Source organism: Puma concolor, chromosome D4 (assembly GCF_028749965.1).
Source record: "Puma concolor isolate L17-30 chromosome D4, mPumCon1.1.hap2, whole genome shotgun sequence".
Lineage (NCBI taxonomy): Eukaryota > Metazoa > Chordata > Mammalia > Carnivora > Felidae > Puma > Puma concolor.
This window is the reverse complement of record NC_141679.1, coordinates 45,844,632-45,864,163: the sequence shown is the minus strand read 5'-3', so window position 1 is coordinate 45,864,163 and position 19,532 is coordinate 45,844,632. Positions and strand designations below refer to the sequence as shown.

At 41.0% G+C, this 19,532-nt stretch overlaps 1 protein-coding gene across 8 annotated transcripts in view; it reads right to left on the bottom strand.

Annotated features, from left to right (window-relative positions):
* FOCAD (focadhesin) overlaps positions 1-19,532 on the bottom strand; it is a 317,812-nt gene that overhangs the window by 192,710 nt on the left and 105,570 nt on the right. The window lies entirely within an intron of this gene.

Sequence of the window (19,532 nt, the reverse complement as noted above, 5' to 3'; positions counted from 1 at the left end):
CACAACAAGACAATTCATCCGATTAGAAGGACTGTATTAAGTCTTTCGTGAACAGCATGTGTCACACAGCTTCAGCGAGGGTTTGATTTAAGACAACCTAATATATGCATGCATGGTTCTTCATTTTTCCACTGGTTTAAAAAAGATTCCTGGACTTTCTTCAGCAATTTTTGCAGACCATTGCCTGAATCCTCCCCGGCTTCAAAGAATAACTAAGAACTCATCAAATGCTCACGGAGCACTTTAAAACAGGTACCGACATTTTTTTCACCAGGCGACAGAAATGTGCGTAAGGCTCCTCGTTCCTACGTGGGTTAAATGAAATTCCACTCATGTGTCAGAGGAGGGAGACATGAAAAGGGACAGAATGGGCATAACTGGTTACTGCAATTACTTGTATGCATCACAACATTGCAGCAATTCACCATTAATTATGAAGACAATATGACATTACCGAGAGAAGCGTCAGATAAAGTGAACTCGAGGCCCTCCCTTTGGAAACCTCAGCAAAGCACAAAAAAATTAATAAAAACTGGAACCCAAAGCAAAAGGTGTGAAATGAACCCACCATCTGACAAGCCCTACTTCAAGAAACGGTTTGGCATCATGCAAAGCCCACAGAAGCCTAAACCTAAGGCATCTGTCTACATATTTCTTACTGCCTTGCTGAGGAGATTAAGAAGGTTGAATCCAGAATCTCTGCAGGGAAAGGCTATATAGTTGTAGCCAGGGCACTGGATTCAGGAGCACCTGGCTCCCGGGATCCAAGCCGACCGGATGTGGCCACTCACCACTGGCAAAATCCAAAGAGACCAGTGGTGGGGGAATGAGAAAGGAATTTATTTCTGTGAGGCCAACACAGGGAAGACTTAAGTCTCAAAGGCAATCTCCAAAGTGCTGAAAAACGACTTCCAGGTTTGTAGAAGGAAAATGGGGGGCGATGGTCAGCGGGTACGGGCGGGTGGGGGGTGAAGGTTAGGTCAATCACTGTCTTGGGGTCAATCAGGGATGGGGTCTTGATGGCTCAGGGCAGTCCTTATTGCTTGAGGGGGTAATTTCGGTTCCTATCGGGGAATGTTTTGCCAGCAGTGGCCTTTCCCCGAGTGAAGAGGTCAGCTGGAAAGAACTTAATAGATTAGAAAGGTTGAGGTCAACATGGAGGTAGCTGAAGTCCTCTTTCACAGTGACAGTTGGAGGACTTCTCAGGGGTTCCCTTGACTGACTCCCTTTAGTCGATGGGTCAGAACTTGGCAACAGGACTAAGCGTGTCTTTACAGCTCACATGCCCCCAAGGGACTCTTAAGCGGCTCCTTGGCAAGCAGCCTAAACCTGCAAGATTAAGTTCTCTTTAGACTTGATTCAGGTGAGAGGCCCTCTTCCGGTTTGATTGTCCCCCCGCGCTGTAGGAATCCGGGTTCTTTCCGAAGTGTGCACAGCCCCTAAATAAACCTGTAGGACGAGATGAGACAAGCCCACCGCTGCTCCCCTGCCCGCGCCGCCCACACTCTGTCCACGGGAAAGGCGCACACACCTTTTGCTCCGGCAAATTCTAGGCACGCAGGCCAGTCCCCACATTTCCCACACTCTCCCTTTTCACTTCCGGGATCACAACTGCTGGCTGGCCCATCCCTCTCTGCTCGAGTTTGGATTCGGGGGCCAGTCACCGTAGACATCTGCCCGCCCCAACTGCAAGGCGCCCACGTAGTTGGATGGGAGTGTCATGGGGCTCCAGGCAGAGAGCGCTGGCAGTTGTAGGACCCAGCACTCCAGCAACTTGCTGCAAGAATCCCCCCTCTTCTCTTCACCTATCCTGTCCCGTCCTAACTTCCAGATCCCTCAGCCCGAGTGAGGCGTTAAAACCTGTGGTAGCCCTTGGACACCTAAGTTTATTCCTGCCGCGCTCCAAGTTCTCCAGGGTGTCCGCTCTCAAAATCCATTTTGGTATTTCAAGGTCCCCACCAGAGCTTCTAACATCCTGTCCATATACCTTTATCTCCTCTATATCTGATTACCCCAATACTTTAAATAAACTCTCATCTCCCGCCTGACCGCACGGCTCTCAGGATCTGGTTTCCAAAAACGTGCCCAGTATCCACTCTGGAAAGTTTCCCGCACCCTGTACCTCCCAGATTAATACAGTACTGTTTGCAATCTTCTCCCCTCCCGTGACCTGCCACACATTTGCGTCTCTCTGCCTAGAATGCCTTCCCTCTCCCCTGCATCAGGGAAACCTGTGGTCCTCTGCAGATATGTCCCAGGGACACTTACATACCTCCACAATGACAATTACCATCCTGCACTGAACAGCAAATTTTAATACCCCTGTCAACACACTAAGCTCTATGATTTCTGAAAACAAAGACTGTATGCTTTCACCTTAGTATTACCAGAACCTGCCATATAGGAGGTTTGTGCATGCGCTCTCTCTCTCTCTCTCTCTCTCTCTATATATATATATATATATATATATGGCAAGGGGTGGGGGAAGGATGATGAAACGAATGTCTTGAAAATGCTGAATCAAATGAGACCTAATAAAAATGGGGTATCTACAGTATTTCAAGCTGAATGAGAATTCCATGATAATTCCACTTAACACAGATCAAGATGCACCATTAAAAACTGAATACAATTTGACAACTAAATACACCTAAGTGGAGGAAAATGCCACCAGTATAATTATCACTAATAACAATTCAGACTACTGGTGACAATGAACGTAGGAAAGAGTGGATTAGAGAAAAATGTTAAAGAAACAAAATTCGATTACTTTCATGTACATACTGTAACAAACTAATTAGCCAAGAGTTGCCAAGTATCAGTCCCTGCTGATAGGTCTTAATGAATAGATAATGTGATCATTTTAAATTGGCACATCCATTGTACTAATGCAAATGAGCAAGCCCAAACTGTCTAAAAACAATAGCTTCAAAATCAGCTTATGTTTCAACTCAGCCTGTATCTAATTACCCTGAACCCTAAATTAATAGGATTTCATTTAATAAGATGGCATTGTAATCTAACCTAACCTAAATTCTATCCCTGGACCCCACACTGTTCCTTTTATTAGTCTGGATACCACATGAAAATATTGGAAACGCGGGTTTTTTTCGGGTTCTACTAGGATGGGTACATACACCTGATGTATTTTTGTGTTAATTCAATCAGGCAACAAAGCAGGTATCGGAGCCCAGGAACTGTCCAAGGTCATGAGGAGGCACGAAAAAGTAAGACCATTTCCCTTAAAGAATTCCTTTCAGAATTCTAAATCTAATCGTAATCTATTCAAAATTTCCTTTGAAGGCCGCTGACACTCAAGATAACTATAGGACACTTAAACATGCTCATCTGTGCTTACTCATATTCATTCATCTTTAGCCCTGTTTAACTCTGATATGATAAATTCAGGTTACATATATTTTTATAAGCTCATTTTCTCCAGATGTGTGTGTGTGGGGGGGGGGAGGTTGGGGGTTAGAAATGCAGATTGTCTCAAATGCAGATGTAATCCCACTACCACAAAAATGCTACTGAACAAGGATAACAGGACACAAGGTCTCTGAAAGTGCAATCAACACGCCAAAGCCTGACCTACAGAAATCATCCTAAGTCACTCCTTAACTACCTGTCTGGCTCCCCTGAGTTTGTAACCACGTCTACTCATTTGAAATAAACGGACTTAGGAATGCCCAATTGCATTCCATAACTGTCCTGACAACTTGCCAAGGAGTCTATTATGCTATCTATCATGCAAAGCTCAAAACTGTCACTGGTGGGGTAGAAGTCCAGTGTGCCAGGGTGGCTCAGTTAACCATCCGACTTTGGCTCAGGTCATGATCTCGCGGTTCAGTTCGTGGGTTTGAGCCCCGCATTGGGCTCTGTGCTGACAGCTCAGAGCCTGAAGCCTGCTTCGGATTCTGTGTCTCCCTTTCTCTCTGCCGCTCCTCCACTCCCTCCCTCCCTCTCTCTCCCTCTCTCTCTCAAAAATAAGCATTAAAAATGAAAAAAAAAAGAAGAACTACAATGTGCTGTAAAGACAAAGGGACAGAATAAGTCTCAAGCCTGGTAAGGGAAGTAACACACCTGCCCTACTTTAAGAATTCTAGAATAGGGGCGCCTGGGTGGCTCAGTCAGTTAAGCGGCCGACTTCGGCTCAGGTCATGATCTCGCAGTCCGTGAGTTCGAGCCCCGCGTCGGGCTCTGTGCTGACAGCTCAGAGTCTGGAGCCTGTTTCAGATTCTGTGTCTCCCTCTCTCTGACCCTCCCCTGTTCATGCTCTGTTTCTCCCTGTCTCAAAAATAAATAAAACATTAAAAAAAAAAAAAGAATTCTAGAATAAACCTTTCCCACCAAATCCACCAAATCCTGGACCATCCATTCAAATACACCTATCAGACAGTAGCTACAATTGTAACTGAGTGTCAGTGACTTTCTTTCACTCCCCAAAAACAAAAAAAATCACTTCTGAGATACAAGATACATATTTTTTGATGCTTTTATTTTATTTTTGAGAGAGAAAGAGAGAGCAGGTGCACAAGAGTGGGAGGGGCAGATATAGAGGGAAACATAGAATCCAAAGCAGGCTCCAGGCTATGAGCTGTCGGCACAGAGCCTGATGCAGAACTCGAACCCATGAACTGTGATATCATGACCTGAGCTGAAGTTCGACGCTTAACCAACTGAGCCGCACAGGCACCCCTGAAATATAAGATATATTACTGCTAGGAAATCTATGGTTCACAAAATAAAAACTACTCCAACACCTCCAGAAATTTATTTATTTCACTGTTTGACCAACAAAGATACTCAAGGAGGATGACATAAATGTCATATATAAAAAGTAGTGCTTTATGGGGGTGCCTGGGTGGTTCAGTTGGTTAAGCGTCCGACTTCGGCTCCAGTCATGATCTCACGGTTCGTGGTTTGAGCCCAGCATTGGGCTCTGTACTGACAGCTCAGAGCCTGGAGCCTGCTTGGGATTCTGTCTCCCTCTTTCTCTGCCCCTCCCCACTAGTATTCTATCTGTCTGTCTCTCTCTCCCTCTCTCTCTCAAAAATAAAAATAAACATTAATAAAAGAAAGTTGTGCTTTGTATGTAATAAAAACAGGCAACATATGCTTCTTCTAGGTCATTTCAAAGATTCTTTTTAACTTGTATTTGTCCTGCAAGACTTAGCTTATGAATCACCTACTTCAGGCAATCTTCCTATTATGACTTAGCTGCCCCTTTCAGGGCTCCTACAACACCCTGTGCTTCCCCACATTATACCATTATACCCACAGAGGGTATTGATTATATGTTGCTACCTTCCGTATGCAGTGTCTCTCTCTCTCAATAATGGTCTTTGTAGCCCAAGTTCCAACTACAATGTGTGTCCCACCTGAATGTGAGACAGGAAACCATCAAAACCCTAGAGGAGAAAGCAGGAAAAAAACCTCTGACCTCAGCCGCAGCAATTTCTTACTCGACGCATCTCCAAAGGCAAGGGAATTAAAAGCAAAAAATGAACTATTGGGACCTCATCAACATAAAAAGCTTCTGCACTGCAAAGGAAACAAGCAACAAAACTAAAAGGCAACCGATGGAATGGGAAAAGAAATTTGCAAATGACATATTGGATAAAGGGCTAGGAACCAAAAATCTATAAAGAACTCACCAAACTCCCCACCCGAAAAACAAATAATCCAGTGAAGAAATGGGCAGAAGACACTTTTCTAAAGAAGACATCCAGACAGCTAACAGACACATGAAAAGATGCTCAACATCACTCCTCATCAGGGAAATACAAATCAAAACCACACTCAGATATCACCTCACGCTGGTCAGAGTGGCTAAAATGAACAAATCAGAAGACTATAGACGCTGGAGAGGATGCGGAGAAACGGGAACCCTCTTGCACTGTTGGTGGGAATGCAAACTGGTGTAGCTGCTCTGGAAAACAGTGTGGAGGTTCCTCAAAATATTAAAAATAGATATATACCCTATGACCCAGCAATAGCCCTGCTAGGGATTTACCCAAGAGATACACGAGTGCTGATGCATAGGGGTGCTTGTACCCCAATGTTTATAGCAGCACTTTCAGCAATAACCAAGTTATGGAAAGAGCCTGGGTGTGCATCAACTGATGAATAGATAAAGAAGATGTGGTTTATATACACAATGGAATACTACTTGGCAATGAGAAAGAATGAAATCTGGCCATTTGTAGCAACGTGGATGGAACTGGAGAGTGTTATGCTAAGTGAAATAAGTCATACAGAGAAAGACAGATACCATATGTTTTCACTCATATGTGGATCCTCAGAAACTTAACAAAGACCATGGGGGAGGGGAAGGGGGGATAAAAAAAAAGTTATGGAGAGGGAAGGAGGCAAACCATAAGAGACTCTTAAATATGGAGAACAAACTGAGGGTTGATGGGGGTGGGGGAGAGGGAAAAGTGGGTGATGGGCATTGAGGAGGGCACCTGTTGAGACGAGCACTGGGCGTTGTTTGGAAACCAATTTGACAATAAATTATATTTAAAAAAATAATAATAAAATAAAATGTGTGTCAAAGAAGTCTTCCAAGAGTATTTACTGAATAACTGATTCTGTCATCTCTCAAGATCCTGAATTAACGATGTATCTTACTGGGGCACCTGGTGGCTCAGTTGGTTAAATGTTCAACTCTGATCTCAGCTCAGGTCTTGATCTCAGGGTCATGAGTACGAGCCCCACATTGGGCTCCACACTGGGTATGGAGCCTACATAACAAAAAACAAACAAACAAACAAACAAAATATATATATATGTGTGTGTGTGTGTATACACACATATATATGTATATATATGTATGTATATGTGTATATATAGACATACACATAAATATATCTTATCAAATAATTTAAATGTTTCAAACCTAACCAATGTATAATTTTCTTCAAATTCATAAACATTTTTCAAAATAAAAGAACAATCTAATTTTGTTCACTAATATTCCTGACTTTGATTAGATTTCAGAATCTCCCAGTTATGATCAAAAGTACATAAAAGCACTAAACCCAATTGCAACCATGCTTGCTGATTTGCTGATTCACTTGAATATTCTCACTCTCTCCTCCGATAGGAGCTTTCAGGAGTTAGGACTGTGCATAGGTGTTCCATTTAGGTATAAATATCCGGCTAAATGCGATTTACCTATTTATGGAAGGGCCAATGGAAGCTAGAATAGAGACAAAAATAATCACACTAGACTGAAGATCTGGCAAGATTTCAAACAAAGGTTGAGGTTCTTATCTTAGCATTTAATCCTCTCTACCGCTGAGTAGGCCAATCTTAAAAATGTAAAGTTAGGGGCACTTGGGTGGCTCAGTTGGTTGGGCGTCCAACTTCAGCTCAGGTCATGATCTCATGGTTTGTGAGTTCGAGCCCTACGTTAGGCTCTGTGCTGACAGAGCCTGCTTTGGATTCTGTGTCTCCCTCTCTCTCTGCCCCTCCCCACTCATGCTCTGTATCTCTCTCCTTCAGATATAAACAAACATTAAAAACATTAAACAAAAAATGCAAAGTTAATAAACCTTGTTTACTTTTTTCTTAACATTATTTATTTATTTTTGAGAGAGAGAGAGAGATCAAGAGAATGAGTAGGGGAGGGGCAGAGAGAGAGGGAGAGAGACAATGTCAAGCAGGCTCCATGCTGTCAGCAGAGAGCCCGATGCAGGGCTCGAACTCACAAACCATGAGATCATGACCTGAGCTGAAACCAAGAGTCCGACACTTAACCAACTGAGCCACTCAGGCGCCCCAACCTTGTTTAACTCTTTCAAAAAAAATTTTAGTAGTTTGAGTAAAAGTTGTATAGAGACAGTATAAAACACCAGGTAACAGCACAGACTCTGGAACTATATGTACTGGGTTCAAATCCTGACTTCGCCAATTACTAGCTGTGTGATTTGGGGGAAATTAATCAAACTCTGTGCCTCAGTTCCTAAACAGTGGTGGCGGCAAATTCACAGAGCTGTTGGTAAGTTATTTAATATAGGCAAATAAAGTGATTAAAATAATGACTGCCATATAATAAGTATACGTAAATGTTAGCTATTTTCATTAGCTATTACTTTGAGAAGATAGTTTACCTTCTAATGAGTAGACTATATTTAAAACTATTTATTTAGCACTGCAATACTAAGAATAGAAGAATTCATTCCATAGTATCAGCCAGGTTATCAAAAGGTCTAGGACTGATTTATTCAGCAGAACTCAGACTTCAATCAAGCTGGCAAATGGGACAAGCACTTCACTTTTGGACCTTGGGCACTAGACAGGAAATTGATTAATTGAATACCTTTCTGCAGTGAATCTATGGTAATGAATCAGAACCCATACACCAATTAAAGGTAATTAACGGAAAAAACAAAACTAAAGGTCTTGCAATCATAAGGTCATTAAATTTCAATCAAGGATAAATATTTATAATGTGAATTCCACATCTAAAGCATCATACCAGAAGCCACTGTCTGCTATAATTATAAAACTTTACCAAAACACAGTGTCTGTATATTTCTAGTATTGCGAGTTATAGTTTCTATGCTGCTTATAAATTATATCTTTCCCATGTACTGCCATTTTTTTTTAATTTATTGGGTTTTTAAAAAGAAAATCAACTGGTTTTGTTCATTGATGTTGTATGTATCCACTGTCTTAAACTCTCGTATCCACTCTAAAAGCAGCAGCTTTTTTTTTGTCCTTCAAAGCTTTCATTTATTTTTTTTCAATATATGAAGTTTATTGTCAAATTGGTTTCCAAACAACGCCCAGTGCTCATCCCAAAAGGTGCCCTCCTCAATACCCATCACCCACCCTCCCTTCCCTCCCACCCCCCATCAACCCTCAGTTTGTTCTCAGTTTTTAAGAGTCTCTTATGCTTTGGCTCTCTCCCACTCTATCCTCTAAAAGCAGCAGCTTTAAGTATAATCTCTTGCATTTTCTAAGGAGCATTGGCTTCTTCCTTTATAGTACGTACGTAAGTTTTCTTTCTTTTTCTTGAATGAACAATGAGCAGAATCTCCAGAAAAATAGTAAAACTAACATCAGACATATTTCTGATTCTTAACTTAGATGAAACAGCTTCTAAATAAAAACTGACTTGGAATTCTACCTAGGTCAGTATAAAATACCCTCTGTCCTGTGTGAGAATCTTTACCTTGGATTCTGTATTATCTACTTGGATGATAATTTTCTAGCTTCTTAATGATCTACCCGGCTTTTAATTTTCACCTTTTCCTTTTTAAAAAAAAATTTTTAAGTAAGCTCCACACCCAGTGTGAAATCCAACGTGGGACTTGAACTCATGACTGTGAGATCAAGAGTTGGACACTTAACCAGTTGAGCTACCCAGGTGCCCTTTTACCATCTATTTTCAACTTGTGTCACTGTTTCAAGGTTTGTCTCTTAGAGTCTATGAATCTTTCTTTTGATAAGGTAATTTAATTGACTCAACGATAACTGGTGTATTTGGAATTCTGTTGTGTGACTTAGAAATTATAAATCACTAATTGTTACCAACAAGAGCTTAAGTACATATTTCAAATTATTTTTCTACTAACATCAAGAACTATTCGGTTCCCCCCAAAAACCACCCTTAGCACATTCTCAACTTTTCACACTATCACATTCCCACTTTCAGCTCTTACCACGTTTTAAAGCTCGGACTTTAGTTCCAGGTAGTTATTTTTTCATACTCTACATAATTATTCTAAATTAGCCATAAGGCTTACTGGATATTTTGATCACCATTCAACATTTCTTCTCTGTGCTTTCCCGGATTCATATTCAGTTTTGCTGGAGCATGTCCTTGAGGGGTTTTCTCCCCACCCCCTAATAAAATCAGTAAGCAAGAAATGTTCTTGAATTCTTACACATCTGAAAAAAGTCTTTATTACCATCAGTAATAAAAGGTAGAATAAGGGCGGGGGGGGGCGCCTGGGTGACTCCGTCGGTTAAGCACCGGACTCTTGGTTTCAGCTCAGGTCATGATCTTGCAGTTTCGTGAGTTTGAGCCCTGCATCGGGCTGTGCACTCATGGTGCGGAGCCTGCTTGGGATTCTCTCTCTCTCTCTGCCCCTCCCCTACTCAACACTGTCTCTGTCTCTCTCAAAATAAATAAACTTGAAAAAAAAAAAAAAAAAACGTAGATGAAGGAGGACAAATAATCCAGGAGCAGAGTGACTTTCCCCAAGAAACTGGAAGGTGATATTCCCAGTTTGTTGGGTATTCCAACACCCAGCGTGCTGCTGGTAAGAAATCGAAGATCAGTCTTACTAGGTTTTTCTTTCCCCCCATTCTGCTCTAAAAACCTCTTATGACTTTCTCTTTATCCTTTACATTCTGGGGACAAATTTAGGTATTGATCTATTCTTACATATGCTGTTGGGCTTTCTGAAGGTCCTAACAATCTATATCCTTGTCTTTTTTTTTTTTTTTTTTTTTTTTTTTAAGCTCAGGAAATAGTGTTTTGTCACGTTTTAAGTTTCTCCCCTTCATTTTCTGTTCCCTCCAACAAGAATTTCAATAGAAAGATGTTAGAGCTCCCAAAATGGACCCTCAATGTCTTAACTTTTTTTCTTTTCTATTTTGGGCTCCATATTCTGAAATGTTTACTCGAATATTCTGTAAATCACTAACCCTGTCTCCATTTATGTACTGTGGCAATCACATTTTTAATTTCTAAAAATCTCTTGTCATTGAATTTCTTCTTTGTCACAGCAGTATTTTTGTATAGAATAGCTTTACAACACCTCGTAAGACTTCGATCATTTTTGCATGATCTTCTGCTCCCTGGGTTCTCTTTCTTCTGGAAACAGATTCTTTGGTCAGTTATGCTATTAAATTTTCTCAAAGTCTGATGAGCCTTTATTTTCCATTTATATATATATATTTATTCATATATATATATATATATATATATGAATCAATGCTAAGTTGCTTGTAGGGAACTTGCATGGGTTGCTGCCATAGATGTAAAGCAATGTTTCCTTAAATAAGACTCTCCTCTTATTTGAAGGGTTGACTCCAGAAGAGCTAAAGAATGAATGGTAGGGGGTGTCTGGGTGGCTGGGTCAGTTAAGCAGCCAACTCGTGGTTTCAGCTTGTGATCTCACAGTGCGTGAGTTCAAGCCCCTGCATCGGGCTCTGTGCTGACAGCACGGAGTCTGCTTGGGATTCTCTCACTCTCTCCATCTCTCTGCCCCTCCCCTGCTTGTGTGCTCGCTCTCTCTCTCTCTCTCTCTCTCTCTCTCTCTCTCAAAATAAGTAAGCAAGTAAGTAAATAAATAAAGCGGGGGCAGGGGGTGGAGAATGAATGGTAGAGGATATCAACTGGAAACTTCACTTTAAGAGTGGCCATGAGGGGCGCCTGGGTGGCTTGGTCGGTTAAGCATCCGACTTCGGCTCAGGTCATGATCTCGCGGTCCGTGAGTTCGAGCCCCGCGTCGGGCTCTGTGCTGACAGCTCAGAGCCTGGAGCCTGTTTCAGATTCTATGTCTCCCTCTCTCTCTACCCCTCCCCTGTTCATGCTCTGTCTCTCTCTGTCTCAAAAATAAATAAACATTAAAAAAAAAAATTTTTAAGAGTGGCCACGAAACAAGTAGGTGGGAGGCCAATCCCACCTTCTCCCTTCCCAATCCATTCGTTAAAATGAGAATTTTTTATTCTGGCAATAGTGGGCTTCGGTGAGTTTTCCCCTTGAGGAGAATTCCTCGTGCCCGTTTTGAAATTCAAAGGTGCCACAAAATCCGATCCTCCTCTGAGTCCTTCACCGACACTTAGGCCCTCTCAAGCAGGTAGTTCCTTTAGGGGGGGTTTCACAGGGAGAAAGAACTACTCTCATCCAGTATTTAACTGGGAGCAGAAAGATTCCACTACGCCAAATGCAGTACAGGGCCCCAACCTCATCAGACTCCAACCTCCCTCCTCGCTGAGCCTCAGAGCTCACATATGACAAGTGTTTTTGCTTCACTATATTAGAACTGGTGACTATCGCCTTGAAACTGAACAGAAAATCACAAACAATCCCTTCAGTGAGAATCTTAAGCGGTTTACAATCTACAGACTCCTCAAAAGAAATTCTGCCCAATATGAACACTTAGAGAAAGCAAGAAATTGATATAGAACTCCTTGCTGAGTAAAAATTCTAGGCTTGGTGGGGAAAAAAAACCAAAAACCAGAAAGATTTCAAAGGGTTCAAATGCCAGTTAAAAACATGTTTATTCCACAGATATCGAAGTGGGGTTTATAAAGAAAAAATAAGCATATTAGCACAGCATGGAATAGATACCTGACCTTGGATTTTGGTCTGTGTTTCTCTTTGTCTAATTGTTTCATGTTGACAGGCTCAGCCCAATTTTGCTCTGGGCGTAATCGATGCTATGGCTACAAGGGAATAGTAGTACCGCACTTCTTATCTGTAAAGCTCTTTATTAAAAGTATTGTACATTCCAGCTTCTTTTTGCTGATGTGAAGAACACAGAAAGCAGACTGACTTCAGGGGGTAGCAATTCACAGAACTCAGCGACAATAGAACAGAGTGCAAAGTGTCCAAAGACTCTTTGTGCAAGTTCTTTTATGGAATATATTTTCTCCTTTTCTCACAGCAGTAACTTACAGACCATTAAATTTCACACATTTCCTATTCATTTTCCATGTTAAAATATGGCTTATGACCCAGAGTAGAACTATCACAGGATTCTGCCCTGAAAGTCAGCTTTTTTACTGTTTGATAATGTGGCACTCTTAAAAGACCAGCAAGTCATGGGCCATGAACCTGGCCACGTAAGTGATTTCAAATGGCTCAAAAGTGTATACACTTATACACATGGAAAAAATTAAGCCCTGAACACATTACAAAGGATAAGATTAAATTATCGAAGAGTGCCAACTGTTCCCATTAAACAAGACCTTTAACTAGGCTTAACAACCAAAATGTGAAAATAAAATAAAATTAAATAAATAAATGCCCAGCTCTAGCTAGCTCCACTTCAAAACAAGAGAAAAGCAAAGCAAGCACAAGGGCTCGGGAGAGGCAGGGAGTTTCACAAAATGTAATCTGTTGAGCTCCTCGATGAAGGTAGGTTTTAAGGAAGGGATGTGGAGTTTTCTCAAGCCAAGGTTCATAAACATTTCCTTTTTTGGCATATGCTATCAGTCGGAAAGAAGTTGACATACTTTACACGTAGTATTTAGAGTTATTCCATTGAAGTTGAGACACTAAGCTAGAAGACTGCACTCTAAACCATCTTGGCCATGGTTCATTCTACACCATCTAAAAACTATTCATCTTTGTGGCTCATGTTCAATTCAGATTCCTATGTCATCTTGCCATAAACTCTTCATATACACAGAAACACAGGAAGAGGGGCGCCTGGCTAAGCGGCTGACTTTGGCTCAGGTCATGATCTCACAGTTCGTGAGTTGGAGCCTCACGTCAGGGTCTGTGCTGAGAGCTCAGAGCCTGCTTCAGATTCTGTGTCTCCCTCTCTGTCCCTCCCTCGCTCACGCTCTCTCTCTCAAAAATAAACAAGCATTAAAAAAAAAAAAAAAAAAAAAAGGAAACATAGGAAGAAAACACATTTTCTCAAGTTTTGAAACTACTAAGTAGCACCTGGGTGGCTCAGTCAACTTCAGCTCAGCTCATGATCTCACAGTTGGTGAGTTCGAGTCCCACATCAGGTGAGCTCTAGTCCCACTTTGGGTGAGCCCTGCTTCTCTCTTTCTCTCTCCCTCTCTGCCCTCACTCACGTGTGTCCTCTCTAAAATTAAATTATATTAAATTAAATTAAGTTAAATTAAATTAAATTAATTTAAATTAAATTCAACCACTAACAGTAGCCTTGATTTCCAAAAGAGACTATCATCTTTTGTCAGGTGTCCTCCCTCCATATATTTAGAAGATCTACTGTGAAGGACCTAATAATTCCATTAAGGCTTTTGTAGAATCATACTGCTATGTGGGAAAATAGCTTCCTCTAACACCTCTATCAACATCAGATGGAGAATCTCCATTCCATCAACTATAGAGAAGCTATAATTAATATCTAATATAATAATTACATCTTCTATATTTAATATATTAATATAATTACATAATCTAGTATGTTAAATATGTATAGTACAAGAAAATATAGCAAATATTATAATAAGTAGCCAATAATATAATTAATATAATATAGCTAAGCTAATAGGAAAGATTTTAAGAATTGAATAGCAGCCTTTTCTTCTCAGGGGACAAGGGGGTCAGAAAAACATCTTAGGGGGTTGGTTGGGGGAGTCCCAGGTAAACATACGGCATTTACCTGAAGCTGCCTTGTTGATTTATTAACCTCTTCTTAAGGAAGTTCTATCAGTCTGAGACATTTCCAAACTGTCCATAGTCATGTTATACACAGGCTGGCCAATCATTGGCTAAGGGTTCAAAATAAGATTTGATATTGCCCTTTTTTTTTTTTTTTTTTTTTTCAACGTTTATTTATTTTTGGGACAGAGAGAGACACAGCATGAACGGGGGAGGGGCAGAGAGAGAGGGAGACACAGAATCGGAAACAGGCTCCAGGCTCCGAGCTGTCAGCACAGAGAGCCTGACGCGGGGCTCGAACTCACGGACCGCGAGATCGTGACCTGGCTGAAGTTGGACGCTTAACCGACTGCGCCACCCAGGCGCCCCGATATTGCCCTTTTTAAAAGCTGTAATGATCAGGGGCAGCTGGGCGGCTCAGTCAATTGAGTATCTGACTATTGACTTTGGCTCAGGTCAATACTCATGGGATCAAGCCCCACGACTTAGCATGGAGCCTGCTTAAGATTCTCTTTCTCCCAGACAAATATCACATGACTTCACTCATATAAGGACTTTAAGAGACAAAACAGATGAACATAAGGAAAGGGAAACAAAAATAATATAAAAACAAGGAGGGGGACAGAGCAGAAGAAACTCAAATATGGAGGACAAACAGAGGGTTACTGGAGGGGTTGTGGGGGGGGGGGGAACTCAGTGGATAAGGGGCATTAAGGAATCTACTCCTGAAATCATTGTTGCACTAGATGCTAACTAATTTGGATGTAAATTTAAAAAATAAAATTAAAAAATAAATAAGTAAAAATAAATAAAATTTATTATACAAAGAAAAAAAAAAAGATTCTCTTTCTCCCTGTGTCCCTCTCCCCCTGCTCATACTCTCATTGTCTCTCTAAAAAATAAATAAAAATAAATAAAAATAAAAGCTGTAAAGCTCAGAAAATGTCCTCATTTAGGCCTACAGTCTACATCATCCCTTAATTAACTCGGTAAAGTCCGTTTTTAACATTCACTACCAATGATTTCATACCAGATGAAACCAGGTCCTGAACAAACCACAGGGGTAGTAAATAGCTCGGTGAAGAGGAAAGAATAAGGCCAACTGGACGTTACTGTACATGAGCCATGAAGCCATGTGCTTTAATTCTCATTCAGGCATCCCTCAAGGCAGCCTGAATGACTTATATCAAAACGTATGAAAATAACATTACTCAGTATCAGACAAGCAGGAGCTATTATATAAACATAACCAAAAAGCACACAAATCTATCAACTTCTATTTCCAGAAAAAAACACTAATTTAAGAAATAGACGGCACTCTCATTTATTATAAGCATAGGCCATGATACAAAAACCTCTCTCTAAACTAAATTGACGCGTTTAAAACCTTCAAGACTTCCACGGAAATTTACACAGGATGCTCATTCTTGGATATCTCCCCAGAACGTTCCCTCCGAGAAGGTAAAAGACACTTAACTTTTACCGAGTGCTGCCTGACCTGAGCTTGTGTCTTCTGCACATTAAATCTCACGAGTAAGAGATATTTCTCTGGGTAAGAAAACTGTTAGGATTAGTAACTACTGACAGCACTTCTAGATGTGGGGGTGGGGGAGGGGTAAGAGTTGCCTATTTTTTTCAAGTGTCGATTTATTGTTGTGTCTTTGGGTAACTATTTTAACATCATCATCTGCGTCTAGTTAACTCTAAAATAGTACTGACAGAGTCAACTTCCCTTCAGACCACTTAACTCCACTAGTCTTCCACGGCCCTAAAGCTATAAATCCCAATGGAAAATGCATGACCCAGGGGAACCGGGTGAGAGACAAGGATGAAAACTCACTGAGGAGGAAGAGGCATCAAAACGCATGATTAGTAAGAAGTAACATCATCACTTTTTTCAAAAAGCCCATTTTCTGTGTGGGGATGGGGTAAATGGGTGATGGGCGTTAAGGAGGGCACTTTTTGGGATGAGCGCTGGGTGTCATATGTAAGAGATCAATCAATCACTGGGTTCTACTCCTGAAGCCAAGACCACACTGTATGTCGACTAACTTGAATTTAAATTAAAATCATCATCATCGTCATGTGTTAACTAAATGAATATTACTCACAAACCAAGATAGGTACTTACATGAGGCATAAGGCATGCAGTGTCTGCTTAATAAATGTCTGATGGGGGCGCCTGGGTGGCTCAGTCGGTTAAGCGGCCGACTTTGGCTCAGGTCATGATCTCGCGGTCCGTGGGTTGGAGCCCCATGTCGGGCTCTGTGCTGACAGCTCAGAGCCTGGAGCCTGTTTCAGATTCTGTGTCTCCCTCTCTCTCTGACCCTCCCCCATTCATGCTCTGTCTCTCTCTGTCTCAAAAATAAATAAACGTTAAAAAAAAAATTAAAAAAAAAAATAAATGTCTGATGCATGCAAAAGCAAAAGCCCGTTTTCTTAGCATTATGAACACTCACATCACATTACTAGTAGATACTGACTTGCACTACCATTCACAGGCACTAAAAATAACTTCAGTTGATACTTTATAATGATAATAACAAGCATACCAAAACATACTTCGTCACGTTCAAGCTTTTCAAATGCTTTCTCTCACAAGAGCTTACAGTAGGATTCTTTCAATCAATTAAGATGTCACACAAAGTCGATCTTCAGCAAGCATACTGCACCTCAACGAAATCTACCACGGTGGTTAAGTGACCACCAAAACAGAGGTGAAAGACAGCCTCGAAATTCCTGCTCTTACCTACCTATTTACTTAGCTTCCCCTTAGTAGTAGTCTCAGACTTTTCTGTAGTATAAACTGCCCCATGAATTTGAGCCAATGACTGCTTAAACATAATATAGCTTCTTCCTGTATGGTGAGAACAGATAAACACCACATAAAAATTCATAAGCTTCAGGCAGACTTGTCAACTCAGTGAACGAAAGAGAAACAACCCACCAATAACAGATTACAATCATAACTCGTTTCGACTGAGTCTATTCCAAATATCTGCTCACAATTAGAAAACTTGCTCTTTCCAAATATTCGGTCCTCTCTTTTTGGCTACTTTACCCGTAACCCGAGTCCCATGAAAGGATATGAAATGGTCACTTCAAAAGGAGAAGTGAGGAAACACAACACTATCTCCGAGTTCAAGGATGCTCCTTTTCACAAAAACTCAACTTCTAAGTTCTTCTTAATGACACTGCCTTTGCTTATGCATGAAGCTGAGGAACTATTTAAGCACTGCACCCTACTATTCATCGTAACGGCACAATTACACTCGTTGTTTCTCACTTCTTTCCAAACTACCCAAGAGATCGTCAACAGAAGTGGAACATACCAACTTTGATTTCGACCACTGCTTCTTAAACGTTTATTGAAAAAGATAAACAAACCCGATGGTCACGTTAGTACTTCCCCACCTTTTCTATTTCGTGGCACCCATGAAAAATCAGGCTTATAAGGAGTGTGGGGTAAATTCCTGAAACCCCAGGGGGTCAGAGGCTACCAGCCAAGCCAGCACCCTGAGCTTAGACTACTACACGGCCGCCCGAGAGCTCAGAGGGGTGAGGACTTTGACATACCTGAAACTCCCTCACGCCAGTTCAGAGCTCCCACAACACCGGCTGAGATGTTCACCGCTACATTTTTGGCCTATTTAGCATATCCCCACTTTTACTGCCAGGAAACTGTTTTTCTTTTGGGGGATCATCCCACCCTCAATCCACATGATCACGGTGGCATTCAGGATTGACCCTTCACCCACTTCCATTCTACTTAGGATGGCCAATTAAAGTGCCCCATTATCCTGCCACAGTGGTTGATTCAGTACGGGCACACGACCCAACGAGGTCAATCCAAACACCTCTACGTCTCTCTCTTCCTTTTGGGCTATGAATATAAGGTTATAAGGCTTCGGGCTTCCAGCCAATTCACAGAGGAAACAAAGAAACTCTACCATGGGTATACCGTCTAGGTCATGCTTTTTCTCAATTCTGGAGCTAATAAAAACTATTTAAGACAGACGTGTCGCCATTACTTATAACCAAAAATGTCACCCTAGAATTTCAAAGACCCAAGCATTTCCTGATAATCAACACAGAATTTGATGTAATAGATGTTTTACATCAGTGGCATACACAGGTCAGGTAACCTACCACAGGACTTCTTTAGATAGTCTCCAGGCATTATCTGTGCATTAACTATTATAAAGATATTATCTTATAAGGTGTGAGCACTGAAACAACACATCTATTAGAAGCACAATCGCTACAGCATGTAAAGGGAGAAATAAAGTAGGAAGCAAATTGAAATGACTCACATTATGCACACACCAGGACACAAAGGTACTTTGAGACCATCACAAATCCACTTGGAAACATCAGACCACAAGAGGTCTAGTCCGAAGGAAAACTTTTTATAGATAGATCAATGGTTCCTCACTTGACTAAAAAGAATGAGCATAACAAGCTGGGAATAAAAAGAATCCAAATACATTCACTTCGTATCTTAATCACTTTTATCCTGTCTCTATCAACTGAATTTTGTCCTGTAGGAAACACACATTTTCCATAAAGAGATGAACTTTTTCTTCACCATGTTTAAAAAGAAGCATCAGCACAGATACTAATAAACAGAATAATAAAAATACCATGCCTATATGGTTAGGAAGCCTTTCCCTTCAAAGGAAGTTAGTTCTTGAGAGTCTATCCAATGGGAAAAAGTTAGATTACTTTACCAAGGATAAGGTTAGTTACAAAAGGTAGACGGGGGGCGGGGGGAGTCTTATTAACGTCTAAGACTAGACAATGCTGCTGGTTACGCTCCAAGATCTGTGCAGATAGGAAGAATCCCACCATGTTGATCATTATCATAGATAGCAAGAACTATTTTTTAGCTTATTAAGGGACTGAATCAAGACAGAATCAAATTGCCAGAAGTCAAAAAGAGATCGATGCCTACTGCATAGGTACCTTTATCCTAAATTGATTAATCTGCATCCACTTTAAAAGATCAATATTAGAACTAAGGGATATTCATCTGGGAACAGGCCGCAAGAGTTAACAAAAGTGTTGCAGATTAGCCAATCTACCAAAAAACAATAATACCACAATAGCATCACGTGTAGATTTCAGTGTCAAGTGTGTTTTCATGAAGGAAACGCGTGCATCGTTAAGCATACATCAATTCAGTGTAAGGACAAAAATGAAC